The following is a 21034-nucleotide window of genomic DNA, read 5'->3' on the forward strand; positions in this document are numbered from 1 at the left end:
ACTTGCCAAGCATAACAGTTCATTTCAAAAAGGACAAGATCCCTTCTTAAGAATGCAATCATTTCCTTGTTGCTGATTCCCAAAAGGGCAGCAATGCCGGTTATGTCATAAACAAACAAACAAAAAGTCACGCTCATACACAGTTTTTTCTGCAATGGTGTCTCCAATGCTTAAATATTGAAGTGCATGTGCTTTGTTCCTCCCAGCAGAATTCAAGATAAGAATGCAGAAATACATATTATACAGGTTCCATTATAAAAGTAATGCACATGATTTTGTTATGACGCAACTATCCATAGCAACGCGGTAAAACTGGTCGGAAATTGTAGCGAGGGTTCTGCCCTGCCAACAACCTGCACACGTCCACATTTGCGGTACATGGGATGAGGATCTGCAAATGTGCAAGGTCTGCATGAAGCTTATGAAGACAGTGTAGGCAGAAGATCAGAAAGAACTTCGAGTTTTGCGCTTTCAAGAATTGTTCGATTTCATTGAAAATGAGCCGGACTTTTTTAACTCTGTTGTAACTGGAGACGAATCCTGGATGTTCGAGCACAACCCGGAATCGAAAAGGCAGAGGAGCGAGTGGCACACAAAATCATCCCCCGCCCCATGAAAGCGCGAATGAGCAAGTCTCGCATCAAAACGATGCTCACTGTCTTCTTTAACGTCCACGCAATTGTCTGTTTTGAGTTTGTACCACAAGAAGGAACTGTCAACTCAGCCTGTTACCTGGATCATGCGCGTGAGGGCTGACATCAAAGACACGGTCAAGCTACATCATGACAATGCCCCCAGCCACACGTCCTTCGTTGTTACCAACTTCCTGGCTCGGAGCAACACACTAGTGGTCCCCCATCCTCCTTACAGTTCCAACTTGGCTCCGTGGGCCTTTTTTTGTTTCCCCGATTGAAGAGAGCGCTGAAAGGAAAGCAATGGGAGACCTTGAAAAACATCCAAAAGCATATTACAGCGTTCCTGAGAGACATTCCCGTTAAGGACTTTCAGGGTGCCTTCCGGGCATGGCAGATACGTCTAAGTGTATTGTTGCACGGGCAGAGTATTTTGAAGAATTTTAACCATTTGCACAGGTCCAGTCAATAAGTCTATTTTCCGAGAAAATGCGCATAATGGACTCTGTATATTTTTATTTTTTTCAATAATAAGTGTACTAACTCTCTGCCATTTCCACTGGTGTGAAGAAGTCTCACTCTGCCTCCATGCATGCAAGTATATTCACAGGAATAGCTTGTATGAGGTTCAATGACCAGTGGTTTCCAACATCTCATCCTACCAAAAATTGGTGCAAACGACATGCGAGTAAAACGGCGCTGTTCACCAGTAGAGTGACAGAAATCTGCATGAGCACAATCACCGGTAGCAGACGTATTGAAAGAAAAACTTCCACAACCCATTACAATGTCAAAAAAATAAAAATAAAAGGCTGCTGGCATCAACGACCGCCAGCGCTGGTCGCGAGCATGATTATTTGCCGACACATATCCGGTCCACTCTTTATTCCACTAGCAAAAGGAAAAAAAAAAGCACCAAAATATTAAGCTGCGATTCGCCCCTCTCCTGCGATCGTGCAAGTACCCGGCACGGCTGTTGACATTTCCGAAAGAGAGCAGGCTGCGCCGCAATGCACAATCAAAAGACCAGGCGCGACAGGCACCGAAAACAAACCCAAACTAGGATCGGCGCGACGCGGCCCGAGTTCCCACGGTTCTCTCCGGGCGACAGACGCGCCAATGTCGACATAAACGCATAACGGTCCATTTCGTCGTCGCTCAATGGACGCTCCACAAGCCAAGCCAAGCAAGGGGAGGGGCTTCAACAGGGCGCGATCGATATCGAACATGGCCGCCTCCGCGATCTCTCCTTGGGTGAAAAGTGTATCGCCGAAACAAGATAATACATCAAATAAGGTCCGCCGCCCTGCCCCGTCGGTTCCAAGAAAAAGAATGAGGGCGGGAAGGGTGCGCGAGGCACCAAGTCGTCACACAATTCTCAAATTTTTGCGGGGGTGGGGAATAATATGGCGGCTACGGATAGCGCGCCGCCACCAACAAAACGAAACGAACGGTCGGCTGCCTAAAAGCAGACGACGCTGGTAGCCGGCGAGCAGACGATGTGCCGAGGCTTAGCATGGCGGCCGGTGGACGACGACGGAGGGGGAGAAAAAAAATGAATTGGCCGCAAAATGAAGAACGACGTTGTAAATAAAGGCTGTGCCTTCTCCAGCTTCCTGTGTGCGTGTGATCGATGAACAAAGGCACTCACTGAGCGCGCCGCGCGCGCTGTCTCTCTTTCTCTTTCCAAAAGCAGACGTCGGTCCAGGCACGTAACGCCATTCAAATGTGCCGACGAACGGGGGCGAAAAAACCGTGCAGGCAGGAAAACGACAAATAATAAGGGAAAGAATGTAAGAGGCAGACATCCTGAGCACAAAATAAAGAAAGGAAAGGTTGCCAGCCGGGGATCTTCAATCACGACAGTGGCGAAACTAGCTTTGCGTATGCGAGCTCGTTCCCTCACGTGCTTCAAAAGGCAGCGCACGCCCGCGCAAGAACGTGGATAGCCGATCTCCCCCCGCCCGTCCCTGTGCACGAACTATGTAAAATTGCGACAGACAACTGCGGCTGCTAGTAAGGGCGCCCGCGTCTACTATCTCCCGAAACAGGTGTTTAATTTTAATTTATCGCACACGCGCAATCGCTAAAGTCGAGCCTTCACGTGGAGCTCAACATGGCTAAGTAGACCTAAAATGTAACTAAAATGGAATTAAATAACGGCCAACGTTTGGACTGGCGTACTGATCCAAGCAGAGCCTCCACCGGTAAGCTTTCGGATGCTTTCAAACAACAAAAAATGACTTGATATAAAGCCTCCCCCCCCCCCTTTCCCCTCGAAGAAAAACAAAGGAAAGGAAGAAAAAGAAAGGAAGGGAAGGAAATGAAAGGAAACGTGTTCAACGTTTCGATCTGACCCATATAAAGGAACCGTATGAGGAAGGTTATCACTAAAGAAACCTTGTTACATCACTTGTAAGCGGCCATTTACGAGTAGCTAGTTTACGCATTCTTGCTGTGGCCGTCGTCCAGCGCTTCTGTGGCGCAGAGCTTTGGTCCCTATTTTCGTAAAGTGCCGCCATCAGAGGCCCTCTGGAATTTAAGCGATTACTTGAGCAAGTGTCCTTTTTGGAGGTATCTCTTTTTCTGCGCCAGTCCCTCGATCGTCTGTAGTATTTGGAGGTATATCGCTGCAGCAAACGCTTAGCTTGCCTTAGATTTCTAGGCGACAACAGTCGCTGTTCCATTTTTTGTTCTATTTATTTTGTTTTATTAACGGGTGTCGTGAGACACCCGTTAATAAAACTCGCTCAACAGCTTGGGCAGACGTGATTTCTACGACGTGCGTATTTTACAATCCTTCTTTCGCGTCCATTTCCACTCCTTTCTGTCTGCACGCGACAATGCAAGTAGCCCTGCTTTAATGTCACTGCATCGCGTTGTGGACGGACGGACATAGAAAGGTGGAAATGTAGCCGTTACATGTATTCTTGCCTTAAATATTGGTCCCCACGCCGATGGCGAGCAGACAACTTCGTAGATGGTTGGAGCAGACGGCACAGCAGTCGCCGCTCGCAGCGCGCTCTGACGGCGGCGACCGAAGCGGACAAGCAGACGGCCACCTGGCCCAAACGCAAACAGAAGCAGACGAACGGGCCGGAACGGAAAGCGGGGCGGCAAAACGCTCAACAAAAACACGAAATAAGTAAAAGCCTAAGCGTTTACAGCTGCCGCCGCCATCAACCGATATACGCACACACACGCGCGCGCGCGCGAGCACCAACCCTGGCCGCACTCCAAAAGCAGCTTCGAGATCAAAGCCTAAATTATGGTCATCAGCCCAGGTGCGTCCGCATAGGCTCTTTTTTTCTTATTTTTAACGAGTAAACAAACGACGTGCGTGACTCTCGAATAGCTTTTCCCTCGAGTGCAAGCTGAAGACTGACGATCCAGTTCAGCAGACTGGCACCGTCTTGTATTTCATGTACGCTTAAGAAGAGCGTTCAAGTAAAAAAAAAAATCGTTTTCACTAAAGACCGACAAGGGAAATGCAGAATGCACACACTTACACACACATACAAAAACCCTCAAACCGCAGCGTGAACCTAAAGAGCTGTGCAATATCCAAGATAGCCTTGCCATCTGCTGCGGAGCACATTTACGAGAAATGTCACTGCCCACGCGAGTTTCTTGAAAAACTTACACCGAGTAGCTTCTGCGAAAGCTTTTGCGCGCAGGCGGAAGCTGTCGCAGACGACGACGCGCAACGCACACAACGCGAGTGTTTGTCGGCTGCGGCGGTAGCTATGACGTGTAATGTGGAGGAAGTCAGCGCAAGAACTCCGACGAAGAGAAGAGACACGTATGGCGAAATACAAAACGCCTGTCTTTCGTCGTATGTGTCTCTTCACTCGTCTTCGTCGAAGTTTTTCTGCGCTAAACGTCATCTACATTATGTAGAACCAACTAGCCCGACAACACGCACTTATGAGCTATGACGTGTAGTGGCTTTTCACGAGAAATTCCGGGGTACGAATCCGCTCAGAAGGGTTTGTTTGTTGTTTTTTTTCTCTCGGCCGAAATCGGCATGTGCAAGCCACAATTAACATGCTTCGTTGGGTCTGACCGTGCCAATGAATTTTTTTCGCACTAAGATTATCCGGTTAGACCGACGACACCGAGTGAAAACCCGGCTTGAATTACCCGCCTCAAGGCACGCGTAATGACGTCACGACCTGGCGGGCCAATCGGGAGCCAGGCGCAAGAAAGATCGTTGCTCGGCTCTGACAACCGCGCTAGTGATTTCAGTATTCGCTCGCCGCTTTCTGAGGCACGTAATACGTAGCCGCAGCAACAAAAACGACGTTCATGCGTCGTATTTTGCCGTAATGTAGAAGCATGCAGAAGCATGTAGAAGCATGTAGAAGATGTAGCTCCTCGAACGCAGCTTGGAGCTTCGCAGCCGAGCCGGCGCAGACAGGCCACATCGCGAGCGCCAACGGCCGACCGCGCCGTGCTTGGTATCCGTCTCGGCCCTCCGTCTACGCGACGAGCGAACAAACGCAAGATGGAATGGCGCTATCATGTTGCCGACAGAGGGGCGGATATGTCGTCTACGTACGTGCCTGTCTGCTCGCCTTGCCTGTCACGCGAACCCTGGCTCGCGGGCCTCGCTCGTTCCTCGGCCACGCATTGTTCTAGCGGGCTTGTCGTCATGCAAGAGCTGTTGGGCGCCATTTTCGCGACCGATGCAGTCCCTTCTCCGTGTGTTTAACCCTAAAGTGACCCAAAATATATCTGGAATTAAACGCAACCTTAAATTACGAGGGACTTTAGCGACTAAAGTAGTGAAAGGCGAAAGCCTGAGTGCCGCTTTCTGCTACACAACTCGCACTAGTTAGTCATTAATTAAATTAGTCACTAGTTAATTAGTCGTTATGAAGGCACGCATTCGTGCATACTGTGGTGGTGCTCTGTGATTGGTGAAGACCTCTATGACGTCATCCCGCCTCGGCCAATCGAGCCTCCGCAAAAGCGGGACACATTTTGTCCACGACAGCATGAGCAGGTGGCTGTTCCTATCCCTACTGGGTTGGGACTGGTAGGTCACTCTTGCGGCGGGGGCTAGCCTGCCACCACATTTTTATCTGTTGTAGGCCGTCATTGCACCCACTACCGTTTCGGTGGTGAACGACGGCTGTTGCGACGCGAGTCTTCCCCCCCTCCCCCCTTTTTTTTTTCTTCTCTATTTTCTCTTCTGTCCGCACGAGGCAGCGGAGGTGGCTCAGCTACAGAGCCAGTAGCAGGCCCGTGCATTTTCTTTTCCTTCTTCCTTCAGTCGCAACAACGACAGCATGAGCCATTAAAGGCTTTCACAGAATTTACGGGCGAGGAATAAAGCGGGGAGCTAGCGCCCCTCATCCTACGTTCCAATACTGGGTAGTGCGCATGAGGCGAAACGACGTGGCCTCCGTGTGCTGTGCGATGTCAGTGCGCGTTAAAGATCCCCAGGTGGTCGAAATTACTCCGTAGCCCTCCACTACGGCTCCCCTTCCTCTCCGCTTTCACTCCCACCTTAATTTCTTCCCTTACAGCGCGGTTCAGGTGTCCACAGAATAAGTGTGAAAAATACTGCGTCTTTCCTTTTCTATGAACCAATACTATTATTATTATTATTATTATTATTATTATTATTATTATTATTATTATTATTATTATTATTATTATTATTATGTCCACCTTGCGCCAGCACACTTCCTTCAACGAGGTGACAACTACCTCGAAAATTTCTAATGCCTGGCTCCTCAACCATCAGCTAAAAAAAAAAAGTCTTACGTGCCCCCAGTTGAAAACCTCAAAAGCGTCCATAGTTGTTACTCTGCAGGAAAGCCTTTTTTTCTTAGATGTGTAATGTCAGGTGTGCGAAGTACGACCGGCAGACAGCATGAACGCCAAGATATTTCGTTTATGCTTTCACAAACAAAAGAATGTCAAATCCGCGCACTGTTTCGCAACCGTATTTCCCTACAGGCTTTTCGAAACAAATTATGCACGAGATAGTCACAAATGCATGATATATGTAAGACCCGCTCGTTGCAAGAATTCAAGCCTGCCTAAAAAAACTCGAAATTCCTCTCTGTGCAGCCAGGTAGTGAAAATATTTTAACTTTCCCGCTGATTTGACGTGTTCCGGAGTATAAGTGCGCAGTTTTGTCGTTGTATATATTTATTTAGTTGCAAGTAGAAAAGATAAAATTCGGCGCGCGCGCGCGCACACACACACACACACACACACACACACACACACACACACACACACACACACACACACACACACACACACACACACACACACACACACATGTTCTTGAGTGAGGCTTTCGACATAATAAAGTTCTTTCTGTTGGCACTCCATTCGGCGAGTGCGTTTTCGTACTGTACGCATGACTAGAATGCTCCACTCGGCGTCTTTCGAGCAGCAATGGCCGAAACTGCAAATGAGTGAGTGAGAGTGAGTGAGTAGTGCGTGAGTGAGTGAGTGAGTGAGTGAGTGAGTTAGTGAGTGAGTGAGTGAGTTAGTGAGTGAGTAGTGCATGAGTGAGTGAGTGATAGTGCACGAGTGAGTGGCTGCATGAGTGAGTGAGTGATAGTGCACGAGTGAGTGGCTGCATGAGTGAGTGAGTGCATGAGTGAGCGCGTTAGTTATTGAGTGAGTGAGTGAGTGAGTGAGTGAGTGAGTGAGTGAGTGAGTGAGTGAGTGAGTGAGTGAGTGAGTGAGTGAGTGAGTGAGTGAGTGAGTGAGTGAGCAAGCAAGCCTGTGCGCGCGTATGTGTGTGAAAGCCATTACACTGTCAACCACAATGCGGACGTTCCAAACAAGACACTCAAACACGGTCAAACGCGGTAATTTTCACTTCAGGTCGCCGGATTTCAAGCCCTTCACACAGCAAGTCATGAGTGGCGAGTTTTCATGGGATTCCATAGCTTCCACGAATTCCGCCTCGTTGTACCCGGGCGCCGACATATTTAATCTTGGACACACTGTGCTAAAAAAAAAAAAAAAAAAAGAAACGAACATGCTTCATTCCTCGAAGCGCACGCCTTTCTCTCCCTCTTTACCCTCCCTCACCAACCTTGACGAACGAAATCGCGGCGCCAGGCAAAGCCCGCCAACCATGAGACAGTGCGAGAGCGTGACGCAGATGTTGAGAGGATTCGGCGGAGGAGAAAACGAAACAGAGACGACCGGCAAAGGGCGCGGGCGCTATGATGACGAACGAGCAATTACTACTGCAAATCGAATACAAGAGAACGGGCGGGGGAACAAAAACTAAGCAGCGGCCATATAACTCGCTGCTCACGGGCTGGGTTGCCTGCCTGCACGCACGCAGACACGGCAGGTAGGCGGGCCGTACCAGAGAGGAGGAGGGGAAACAGGGGAGAGAGGGAGACAGAGAGAGACGGATCGATATTCACCCGTCCGCAGTGGAATACATCTTGCGCCGAGCGGAGCAGAGCGCTATCCGCAACGATATCCCTAAGTGAAACGGCCGGGCCTATCGCGCACGACGACACGCACGCAGAATGTCGTCACGGGCACGGTGGCACGAAGAGGGCGCGCCGGACTTCTTTTCTCCTCAGTCTAGAAAACGGATATTCGCCTCCAGTGATCGCATTTAGAAGGCTAAATTAAATTACCGACCTCTTTTACGGCAGGAAGGCGACGCGCAGCGGGCTATCTCGACCACTCGCGTTGGAGGGAAGGTCTTAGGCGTGAACCGAAGGGAGTCCGGAGATCACGGGGAAACTTTGCTTCAGCCAACGTGGAGGCCGAGACTGAGCCCTTCAGGGTTAGCATACTCGAACCAGACTGCCCTTGCACGGTTATATTTTTCCAGGAAGGCCGAAAGAAATGCGCGACTTTGGCTAACCCGAAGGAGCACTAACTATTCCGCGTTGTCGTTTTGATTGCTGATCAAGTGACCGCCACGCCGGGAAACATGCGCTAGTTCTTGCTGGAACGAACGCGTTTGTTTAACTGGCGTGAGTAAACAGGACTGGGCGCGGGATTACTATAAATTTTCCAAAACGCACCCCTCGAATGCTACAGCGATTGCTCCTTCATGCTCACGTCAGCGGACGTAATCAAAATTGACGGAGCGCGGTAATTAGTGGGTCCAGCGATAGTTACCTTAATTTAACTAAACCTCTGCTGGCCCGAACGCAAGCGTCTGTAAAGCCTAATTACCGAACGCAGCAGCGACTACGAAAATTACATTTTGCCGCGCTTTATAATTTGCATTGAATGCACACAGCAGTTACCACCTACACTTTTTTTTTTTTACTACAACAACGGGATGAACATTTAAAATTATTAAATTCGCACGTTTAATTTACCCTATTAATCGCCACCAGTTTTACGACATCTCTTCAAAAAAAGAAAAAGTACACCTCTTCCGCTAACACCGCGTACACTGCCACGGATGACGACACAACACTGTTCGATCACTGTGTGGTCTATTTTCTTTTTTTTTCTTTTTTTGTCCTCGAGAGCTTTAAACCGTTGGATACAACCATTACTTCGAGGCACACAGCGGACAAACCAAAGTTTGCCTGCATCGAAACAACACTGCCTTGTTCTAATCATCGATTGAAAGGTGACTTTGGCCGAGAACCGATATAGTAATATAAATATCAGCTGTAAAATGACCAAGCAGAAGCAAGAAAAAACGCTGCTACCTTTTCAACGCCCGGGTAAATTCTCGCACGCAAAAACAGCGCCCAATTCGAGCCGGCCGCTTCGTTATCTGCTTTAGAGGCGCGGATCCGAGATGCGGCGCTCAGCCGCCCAGTTCAAAAACAGTGATCCCGCAGTCCGTTACCATCCGACGACACCAATCAGAACCTACAGTGGCGGGAAAATTTTCAGATCGGATTTTCCCATCAACAAATTTGTCCTTCGCTGCCAAGATCAAACACCGACGCAAACACGAGGAGCCGAAGAAGTTTTTTTTTTTTTTTTTTTTTAATTCTTAATAAGCGCAACGAATTTTGGATGTCGTCGCCCTCAGCGTCCCATCCCGCTGCGAGGTTAACACAGTGTATATCCTCCGACGTAAAACGGCCTCGGCGGCGCCCGGGCTGCGCGGCCGACGCCCGCAACCCGTGCCTCGGTCGGCGCGCGATTGGAATGGGGGCGCGCCGATGGTTAATCGATACACGAAGCGCCGAGACGACCGGTGTCAGCCTCTGTGCCGACTGCCGGGTAAAAAGAGAAGAGAAAAGTTAAACGGGAACGCTCCAGAAACCTAAGGGGGCGCTCGTAACCCGCCCCAAACACACACTAGCCAAGAGTACACCACTCTGACGCCTGGAACGTAACGCTAATTTAGTGAGACGCGCAACTTAATCGGAACGCTTTAAGTACACCCCCTTCCCCTTTCCACCGAAAGCAATAACTGCGTTCATGAACGGAACGGCGCAAAGTTCCCCGATACGAAAAAAAACAAACAAACAAAAGATCAAAAGTCTCAAAATGTCTGATTTGCCACGGCTTTTACCTATCCCCCTGTGACAATTAAGGGTTTCAACATTATAACCTTCAGACAGACAATGGCTGAGTTTTAAAGCTTTTTACGTTTCAGGGGACTATCCATTCCTTCCTTCCTTTCTTTCTTTCTTTCTTTCTTTCTTTCTTTCTTTCTCTTTCTCTCGCACACACTCACACACACACACAAACAAACAACACCGACATTCGATGATTTTGCGCTCTCGGAGAGGCTGCTGTGCATTCGGACAAACTTTTTCAACCAATTTTCCGAAGTTGTTCTCGAACGTGGCCATTTTAACGACACCAAACGTACTGCGCACGATATCAGTTCCGAAAGAAAAAATAAAAATTGCACCGAAGGCCACTGACCACAAATCAAGGGTAATCGAAGCAGGCCAGCACCAACCAATCGTCTTTTAAAGAAAAACTATTTTTGCTTCTGGCTGTTTACACTTTATTTCATTTCTCACTATACAGAGAAAAATGGAGAAAACATGGGAGGGCTTTTTGTGTTCACACAAGAAGTCCTCCCATGCCTTCGCACAACCCTCAACCAACACCCTCAAGACTATCTAGTCTAGAGCGTAAACACCCTCTGGACTAGCTAGTCTAGAGGGTGTTGCCCCAACTAGCCCGGCTTTCCACCCCATGATTTTTCCCGCGAAAAAAAATTAAGTAAATGATTTCCCGCCACACGACATTTGGCAAACAGCGGTGCCGTGAATATATTCTTTTTCATATAACGCCGACGTCATCACCAGAGCCCCTACATTGAATCGTACTTTCGAAGAGTTAAATATTAGCTCTAACTGGCACTGTATAGGTTTGAGGACACAACGTAAAAGCTACACGGCACATGGTCAAAGAAAAGAGTAGGAAGAACGGAGCACAGCGCCGACTCACAACGATTTACTTATCGTTGTTTATTTGTCGACTGGCGGCAAGAAAAAATAAAAATCTATCAGCTACAAACTCCACACACACACACACACACAAAAGAAACCCTAGAAGATCTAAACAAAAGAGATCTCGCCAAACAGGGACAAAAATGAAAGCTGACTCCGGTGTCACTTCACAGCACCCAAGCCTGGGACGCAAACTTTTCAGCGCTTGTTTCGGGAGAGGGGGAGGAATATCGACAACACCCACCGTCACTGAAGTACGAAGTTCCAAACCACCAGTATACACTGCTCGCTGACAGCACCACACCTGACAGCGCGCGCGCGTGCGTGCGTGCGTGCGTGCGTGCGTGTGTGTGTGTGTGTGTGTGTGTGTGTGTGTGTGTGTGTGTGTGTGTGTGTGTGTGTGTGTGTGTGTGTGAGAGAGAGAGAGAGAGAGAGAGAGAGAGAGAGAGAGAGAGAGAGAGAGAGAGAGAGAGAGAGAGAGAGAGAGAGAGAGAGAACGAATATACCGTCAACGGATTTTCCCCGGTCGCTGGCTGATGACACGATTGAGTTTCCCCACGATGACGGGTCCATTGTGCAAACGATTTTCTTACCGCACGCGAAGCAAATACAATTCCCGGCGATCCTCGTCGCCCGCCCAGGAGAGGGGCCACTTGGAACGAACTCTCCGCCGACATAAAAAGCTAAAGCGTTCAGGAAAGAAGCCTACCTTCATTTTCAATTGTTTTAACTTCCATGACCGCCAGCATAGGCACACTGGTCCAGGACATCAACGACAGGGTTTACGCGGCAATTATTGGAAGCTTTCTATACGTTATCACCCGACAAGAAGCGCGAACCTCACAACCGACCAATAAGTACCCATAGCGTCTTTTTCCTACTGTATTTGTTTTTGTTTTTGTTTTTTTTAGACAACGGCCAAACTTATATTTCAGGCTTACCTTGGGAAAGGACGTAACGACAGTATTTGCGAGAATAGTCGCTCTCTTAGCGGTCGACAAAAAACGTAGGCGTGCGTGCGTGCGTGTGAGAGAGAGAGAGTGAGAGAGGTACATTATTTTGAGAAGAAATTAAGGCAAGAGAACTGAACTAAAACAATGCGGTTACGATGGCGGTATCACGATAACAAGATAGCTAGATTTACATATGAACCGGCTCTTAGAACTGCACAATACAAAACAAGATGGGCGGAAACCAAACTATTGGGTGCACGGAACAGAGGGGATAAGAGTGTAATTACTTAAATAGTATCCGCCCGAATGCGCGCTTACGACTACAAAGAAAAGAAAATTCGCCGCATCGCAAAGAAAGAGAAAGAACCTAGGGCAACACAAGGGACGCCGATGACTGGAGCACCGAAGTGGCGTCACCACCTGCCGCCGCCGCTACAAAACAAAATGACGTCAGCGGGGAACACCCTTCCACCCCTCGCCCTCACGTGCGATTCCAGGAGATGGAAAGCGCTCGAAAAGTCGACGAGAAGAAGCCTTTGGGACCGCGCTGGGCACCGCCCCGGTTTTCTGCTATGCCCCCTTTCCCTCGCGACGGCGTTGGGTGGGAGGAGGGTGCCAAGGAAGCACACACACGCAACGCCGCCACAAACCCGGAAGAACCTTGGCCAAGGTCGTTTGTAGCGGACGCACCTTTCTTCCACCCCCAGCCGCCCCCCTCAAAGGCCGAGGAGAGCAGGCTGCCGTCATGCAACATGAATGGGAAGGAACGCCCTCCCCCTCAATTTCTGCCCTCTCCACAGAGCCCCGTCACCTTCTCGCCACCCCGCAGACAGAGAGAAGGAAAGACGAAAGAAGGGAACAGCTGCCGAGGAAAACGAGGGAGAGCTCAGAAGTATGTGTCCGATTTGCTCCCGTAATCACGTTAACTGCTATTACTACTACTACTACTACTACTCATGCTGCTGCTGCTGCTCGTAGTTTCACAACACTAAGTAGAGAGTGGAAAGAACTGGCGCTTCGATCGTTCCGCCACGAGGTTGCCATGAGGCGTGCAAGGTTCGGGATTCACTGCTCCGAGTGACTAGCCAAAAGCACCTTGAAGCAAACCATTAAAGCGGCCACCGAAAGCTCGTCGCGAGCACCTTAAAAGCCGGTGTCTCAAACATGCAGCTCGCGAGCCAGCCGAGAGATGCAGCCCGCTGGCTCAAAAAATTTCCACCTTTCTTCCGAAAGCACGCGACAGCTTCGCGATCCAGCTTTTCATTTTGCAATGATCATCATCATCAGCCTGACTATACCCACTGCAGGGCGAAGGCATCTCCCATATTTCTCCACTTAACCCGGTTCTGTGCTAGCTGCATCCACTTGACCCCTGCGAACTTCTTAACCTCATCCGCCCACCTAACTTTCTGCCGTCCCCTGCTACGCTTTCCTTCCTTTGGAATCCAGTTTGTTACCCTCAACGACCATCGGCTATCCTCTCTTCGCACTACATGTCCTGCCCATGTCCATTTCTTCTTCTTAATTTCCACTAGAATGTCGGTAGCTTGAGTTATTTCTCTGACCCACTCTGCCCGTTTCCTATCTCTTAATGTTACCCCTACCATTTTTCGTTCCATAGCCCTCTGAGTTGTCCTCAACTTAAGTAGAATCCTCTTGGTTAGCCTCCACGTTTCAGCCCATAGGTCTTAAATAAACTTGAAAGCTTCGTCCGCACAACGTACACGTTACTCGTGAAACGGAAAAAGCTGATATGGACACCAGCGCATCAGTGCAGAGAGGGGAACACGAAAGCTGCGGCATGACGGAAACACTGGGATTCGTCAAATAAGCGCTCGAACGGTCGTGGATCCATATCCGCCATTTCCATCTTACTACGCGCATATAGTGATAAAGGAACAGAACACACTGCGATCCTACAGGCGACGAAAAAAAAAAAGAAAAAAAAAAAGCTTTTCGGCATGACTACATTTAGGGACGTGCTGTTAGGTATCACTGCTACCGGAAAACGCTTATGGTCGGGTGTAGAGTCACAGAGCTCGAGATCTTCACGTATCGAGCAAAAAATACGTGTTCTCGCCGGCCTGCGAACCGTTGGGGGCTCGCGCCGAAGTGCCGGGCTGTTACGACCAAGCATCCGCAATTGCGCGCTCTATTGTTCGCCTGTGGGCATGGATAAGTTTTGTGAATATGTGGTGATGGTCCAATGGCTCTAAGTGAGCCTGTTTCCAGGAATCCTGTTTTGTAAGCATGTTTTGCTTTGTGGACAACCTGCAAATGCCAAATTGACCCTGTCAAAAGAACGTCTGGAAAAACACAAAGAAACGTCCCCCTGCGGGAAATAGCAGGAAGTGCTTTCTTTCTTTTGTTCACCCTTCCAGTCGAGAAGTGCTATCCTCCAGTGATGAATGCCTCCTATCCAAAGGAGACGACAGAGTGACATGTCCGCTGACGTGCAGGACAAGAAAGGAGCATGACTCATACGGCCATTAAGTGATTTCCCGGGAATGCAGGAAAGATTTGCAATTGTCGAAAAGGGACCATGTTGGGAGCCCTATGCGGCGCCACGTGCACTCGGGTTTCTGAGAAGTAAAACCCCTTTTCAGAACCAGCCTGTGGTTTCTTTGCTGAAGAATAGAAATGTACCTCCTCTCCTCGCCGTTCCCAAGCTTTTCCCGCCAACAAGTGATCACGCCCAACGAATGAATGCCGGACCAGTCAGTGCTTCAGACCATCAGTGCAGTGATGTGTTCGATTGGATGCCGATACCTGAGGGGCGTGCCCTGGATTTGGGTTGGTCAGCATCTTCAGAGAGGGGCTGGACATAGGGGGTTTTAAGGACGCTGCAGAGCACGAAATGTCGCTCTGGGCCCTGGGTAAACGGCTCATCCAGTCGCTTCTCGCTATGAACTTTTAACGCTTGCCATTTTGCTGATGTACCCTTCTTTTTCGTGTAAATAATCTTGTAAATAAGTTTCCTCAAAGTGCCATTAAACCTGCTTGTACATATTTCACCAACTTCGAAGATTCAATCCTACTTCAACCCCGAGTCTCTGCACGCTACCAAGTGAAGGCCGGGTCGACGTAGCCCCAGCGTCACGACAACTGGTGTCCAGCGTTGGGATCTGAATCTACAAGCCACAACATCTGATGACTGGAGGTGGGATCTGGATCTACAAGCTACAACATCTGGTGATTCGAGGTGGATCAGAATCTACAAGCCACAACATCTGGTGATCGGAGGTGGCATCTCAAGCAACAAGCAGGAGCAACAATCGGCCAACAAGAAAGCAGCTCGGAACATCGATCGCATGTGTGGGTGAGTGCTTGGCTTTTCTTCTGATGTGGACCAGGTTCTAGAACAGGGTTAGATTTTAGAACTGGTAAAAAGTGTTGAAACGCCTTTAGGTTTGGTAGTTTGCACTGTTGTTTTGGAAGTAGCCGACACTCGGAGCGATCATGGACCTACAAAAGCTGCAGAAACCGGACCTGTTGCTATTGTGTGAGGAATTGGGAATTGATACAAGTGGTTTGGCACGAAAACCCTTGATTATAAAGGCAATCACTGATCTGGGAACCGATGATGAGGAGCTCAGTGAAGCATGGAACCTCATCGGGCAAAAAAAGGAACAGCTCAGACAGCAGAAAGAGCGGGAAAAAGAGGAAAGGGAGCGCGAACGTCAGAGGGAAAAAGAGGAAAGGGAGCGTGAACTTGAGAGGGAAAAAGAGGAAAGGGAGCACGAACGTGAGAAGCTTGAAAGAGAAGCAAAAAAGCTGGAGCAAGAAATTGAGCTCCGGAAATTAGAACTAGAGTTGAGCAAGAGGTCGGGTGATTGTCCCCAGCTAGCGGTACCTCGTCTCAACAAGGAGGCAGATTTCAAGATGTCAAAGTACATGCAGCCATATGTGATATCAGGGGATATCGGTCTGTATTTGGCTAACTTTGAGCGAACCTGCGAAAAACTGTCCTTCCAGCGAGACACGTGGTCTCAGAGATTATTGACGGTTCTGCCCTGCGAGGCAGCGGAGGTTGTCGCGCGGCTAAGCAAAGAGGACGCGGACAACTACGAGAAGGTCAAAGCTTGCCTTCTGAGAAAGTATAGGCTTAGCGCCGAGGCGTTCAGACAACGTTTTCGGAACGCTACTAAGTCCAGGGACGAGAGTTACCCTGAATTCCTGTACAATTTAAGAGTTAATTTGGGCGAGTGGCTAAAGAGCACTGATTCCTACAGTGATAGGGACGCTGTAGTCGAGCGAATTCTTTTGGAGCAGTTTTATAGCTGCCTCCCAGAAAAAGAAAGAAATTGGTTACAGGACCGAGGCGACATTAAGTCGGCAACTGAAGCTGCCGAACTCCTTGAGGAGTACGCTTCGCGCCGACAATTCAGCAACCCAGCAGTGGATAGGCTCCGCAATCCCAAGTCGAGTGTGAATAACCGTCAGAAAAGGCACTTTGCTAGATTTGCAAACGAAGAAAGGAAGGCTTCTTCAGGCAAACGCCCTAGAAAGGACGGCAGTGAGAAAAGTGGGGAAGTGACCAACGCGCAGAACACAAAGAATAAGCTTGAGGCTAGGAAGCCGCTCACATGCTTTAGGTGTAATGAGCAGGGTCACATTGCCGTCAACTGCCGGAAAGAAACGATTGCTTTCTCGTATGTCAGTGACTGCGATGAAAATATGCAGCTTTTACAACCCTACCTGCATGACCTAGTAGTCAACGGGAAGCCTTGCAAGGTACTGCGCGATTCGGCCGCAACGATGGATGTTGTCCATCCGGCGTATGTGTCGCCTTCCGACTATACAGGACAGTGTGCATGGATCCGCCAGGTAGTGGAGGAACAGAGTGTGTGCTTGCCAATCGCGAACGTGGTCATCGAGGGCCCTTTCGGCAAGTTAACAACCGAGGCTGCCGTTTCAGGAAAGCTTCCTAAGTGCTATCCGTATTTGTTCTCCAACAAATCGGACATGCTACTGCGAAAGAGGGGCATCCTTTTCGGAGACAGAGTTGTGCAAGCCTTAACACGTTCAAAGGCGCGAGAACTAGCTACACTGCTCATTCCAGAAGAATCCACAGCGGAAGAAACGGCAGTTAAAACAGTGGTAGATGCGGAAGATAGCAGGTCAGAAAACTTTGAGAGCGAGGCATCTCAGATAAGTCAACTAGAAAGTGAGCTTGATAAGACACGGAATGAGGACGTTCTAGAGAGTAACCTCTTGCCGCCAGTGTCTAGTAATCTCACGAGACTTTTAAGTGGAACCCGAGAGGACTTAGCTATGGAGCAAGCCAATGATCTCAGGAATAAGCTCGAAGTACAGTGGGAAGGACCTGATGAAGTCGTTGCAAAGCTTTCTAACACTAACTACGAAGTGAAATTCCCCGGTAGGCGTAAAGCAGTGCGCATTTATCATTGCAATCTTATGAAGCCTTATGTGCAGAGGGAAGCCGTGGTAAATCTAACGTTAAACCTTCCCGAGGAGATGGGGGATAACTTGATTGGCCTCAGCGGAAAAGGAAGCAACGCTCAGGAGCTTCTCAAAAAGACAGAGCAGAGAGGAGAACTAAAGAAACCCCAGCTGTCCGATCTGGGCGAGATAATAACAGAGTTTGAGGCCTGCTTCTTGGACAGGCCAGGCAGGACTGATTTGACTGAGCACGATATTGAGCTGGCTTCAGACGTGCCAGTGCGATCAAGGTGCTACCAATTCTCTCCAAGGCAAAGAGAAATTCTGGATAGGGAAGTAACTCGCATGCTGGAATTGGGAGTAATAAAACCCTCGGAAAACGATTATGCTTCGCCTATGATCTTAGTAGAAGCTCCAGGTAAAGACCCTAGGCCTGTGGTAGACTACCGAAAGCTAAATTCTCTCACCAGGGATCAAGTGTATCCTATTCCGAATATTGAGGAGAGAGTAGAACAGGTCAGTAGAGCGGCATATGTGACTACGCTGGACCTTACTCGAGGATACTGGCAAGTACCGCTCACTGAACGCGCCAGCAGATACGCGGCTTTCGTCACTCCGACGGGCAGCTACCAGCCAACAATGATGAGTTTCGGGCTCAAAAATGCTCCATTTTGTTTTTCCCGACTCATGGATAGGGTTTTAAAGGGGTGTGAAACATTCGCAGTGCCTTATTTAGATGACATTGCGGTTTTTTCCGACTCATGGGCGGACCATATGGTACATCTAAGAGCTGTACTGAGCCTTTTGCGTCAAGCTGGACTAACCGTAAAGGCCGAGAAATGTTGCCTGGCAAGGGCGACCGTGGACACTTGGGTCACAATGTAGGTCAAGGTTTCAGGAAACCCAGCGAGATTAAGATTTCTGCGGTAGCAGACTACCCGCGGCCGAGCACGAAGACGGAAATTCGAGCATTCCTAGGTCTGACGGGATACTACAATCACTACATCCCTAACTATTCAGCTTTGGCTAGCCCTCTGACCGACGCTCTCCGCAAGACAGAACCGACAAATGTAGTCTGGGACGAACAAAAGGAAGCCTCCTTCGTAAACCTGAAGGCTGTGCTGATTAGCCGTCCGGTATTGCGAGCTCCAGACTATGCCCGAGAATTCACGGTCCAGTGTGATGCCAGTGATCGAGGGTTAGGTGCTGTTCTCTGCCAGAGAGATGACGACGGTAATGAGCACCCCGTGCTCTACTTGAGCAGAAAACTGAGTTCTAGAGAGAGGGCTTATTGCGCGTCAGAGAAAGAATGCGCTTGCATTGTATGGGCCATTCAAAAATTACAGTGCTATCTTGGAGGGGCCAAATTCACCGTAGAGACGGACCATTGTCCCCTGGCTTGGCTGCAAACTGCGACATCGAAGAACAGTCGCCTTCTTAGGTGGAGCTTGATTTTACAGCAGTACAATTTTGAAATAAGATACAAAAAGGGGAAGTTAAATGGGAATGCGGACGCGCTTAGCCGCTCTTTCTAAGCGGTCCGAGATGTTCCTCACCATGTATCCAAATTGATAATCAGGTTTTATTTTTTTTTTCTCGTGCGCTTGTATATGTGTGACTATGTAAAGCAGCACGTTTGGTTTTCTAGGAATACGTGGGTCCTGAACGTCTTGAGTGTGGGCTTTTCTCGAACAACAATGGCAGTTTTCTTTTGACCTGGTCTCTTCAGACGGGAGCCGAGTGCTTGCTTCGACATGTGGTTGAGTTTCAGACAGCTCGAGCAATTTGGCCTACAACAATCAAGACAACGCGACAAGCAACAGCGAGCTTCAAGCGTTCACGTGCAGGCCATTAAGTCGTCTCTTCATGCAGCAGCTGGGACTGCTGCCCTCCGAGACTCTTCTGGCGGGGGAGGAGGCTGTTACGACCAAGCATCCGCAATTGCGCGCTCTATTGTTCGCCTGTGGGCATGGATAAGTTTTGTGAATATGTGGTGATGGTCCAATGGCTCTAAGTGAGCCTGTTTCCAGGAATCCTGTTTTGTAAGCATGTTTTGCTTTGTGGACAACCTGCAAATGCCAAATTGACCCTGTCAAAAGAACGTCTGGAAAAACACAAAGAAACGTCCCCCTGCGGGAAATAGCAGGAAGTGCTTTCTTTCTTTTGTTCACCCTTCCAGTCGAGAAGTGCTATCCTCCAGTGATGAATGCCTCCTATCCAAAGGAGACGACAGAGTGACATGTCCGCTGACGTGCAGGACAAGAAAGGAGCATGACTCATACGGCCATTAAGTGATTTCCCGGGAATGCAGGAAAGATTTGCAATTGTCGAAAAGGGACCATGTTGGGAGCCCTATGCGGCGCCACGTGCACTCGGGTTTCTGAGAAGTAAAACCCCTTTTCAGAACCAGCCTGTGGTTTCTTTGCTGAAGAATAGAAATGTACCTCCTCTCCTCGCCGTTCCCAAGCTTTTCCCGCCAACAAGTGATCGCGCCCAACGAATGAATGCCGGACCAGTCAGTGCTTCAGACCATCAGTGCAGTGATGTGTTCGATTGGATGCCGATACCTGAGGGGCGTGCCCTGGATTTGGGTTGGTCAGCATCTTCAGAGAGGGGCTGGACATAGGGGGTTTTAAGGACGCTGCAGAGCACGAAATGTCGCTCTGGGCCCTGGGTAAACGGCTCATCCAGTCGCTTCTCGCTATGAACTTTTAACGCTTGCCATTTTGCTGATGTACCCTTCTTTTTCGTGTAAATAATCTTGTAAATAAGTTTCCTCAAAGTGCCATTAAACCTGCTTGTACATATTTCACCAACTTCGAAGATTCAATCCTACTTCAACCCCGAGTCTCTGCACGCTACCAAGTGAAGGCCGGGTCGACGTAGCCCCAGCGTCACGATATTTATGACAAGAGAAATATATCGCAGTGGAAGCGTGAACTCGGTCCTGTCAGAGTGCGTGCTCCTATGTTAAACAGACTTCGCGGGAACAGGCCTTGCGCCTGGGCCGCCTCCAGCCCCGTTCTCCTCCGTTCACCGAATTACCACGGCCGACCGACGGTACGAATCCCACTATAAGGCATTAGAAACGGCACCCCTGGCTCGCGCGAGCGAGGCCAGAAACGCCCATACGGGACCGCCAGTGTGTAAACTAAGCAACCGTCCCTCTTCGTGCTGTGTTTTGCCAGCTTTACGGCTGCGTCGGTGCCGTCCCATTAATAACGCGCCGAGCAGGGAAGATATAAACCTTCGCACGTTATTGGTCTGAGCTGACAGGTTGAACGGCGACGCGGAGGCGGTTTCGCTCTCTTTAATACATTTTGGTTTCGGCCATACATGGCAAAATTACTTTTGAAAAGGAATTAAATTACATTACTAATTACTTCGCTGAAAATCGCAGAAAAGTAATTAAATTGCATTACTCATTACTGCTCGCCAAAAGTAATGAAATTACATTACAATTACTTCGACTGAGTAATTCAATTACTTTGAAATTTTCCATAAATGCAAAAACTAAGTGAAGTTATTAAACAAAACAACTTGCTCTCCAGAGTATTCTAGTTGACTATAGTTCTGCTCAATTCTGTCACCTTTTGCCAATCCGTTACGCTGGCTTCGGATTGCAGCACGTCGTTCCTGCTTTCGCGCACT

General features: G+C 49.0%; 1 protein-coding gene across 2 annotated transcripts in view; it reads right to left on the minus strand.

Moving 5' to 3' along the window:
- Bap170 (Brahma associated protein 170kD) overlaps nucleotides 1-21034 on the minus strand; it is a 91008-nt gene that overhangs the window by 42453 nt on the left and 27521 nt on the right. The gene's annotated exons all lie outside the window — the stretch shown is intronic.

This window comes from Amblyomma maculatum, chromosome 11 (assembly GCF_055883805.1).
Source record: "Amblyomma maculatum isolate TAMU_Amacu chromosome 11, ASM5588380v1, whole genome shotgun sequence".
NCBI lineage: Eukaryota > Metazoa > Arthropoda > Arachnida > Ixodida > Ixodidae > Amblyomma > Amblyomma maculatum.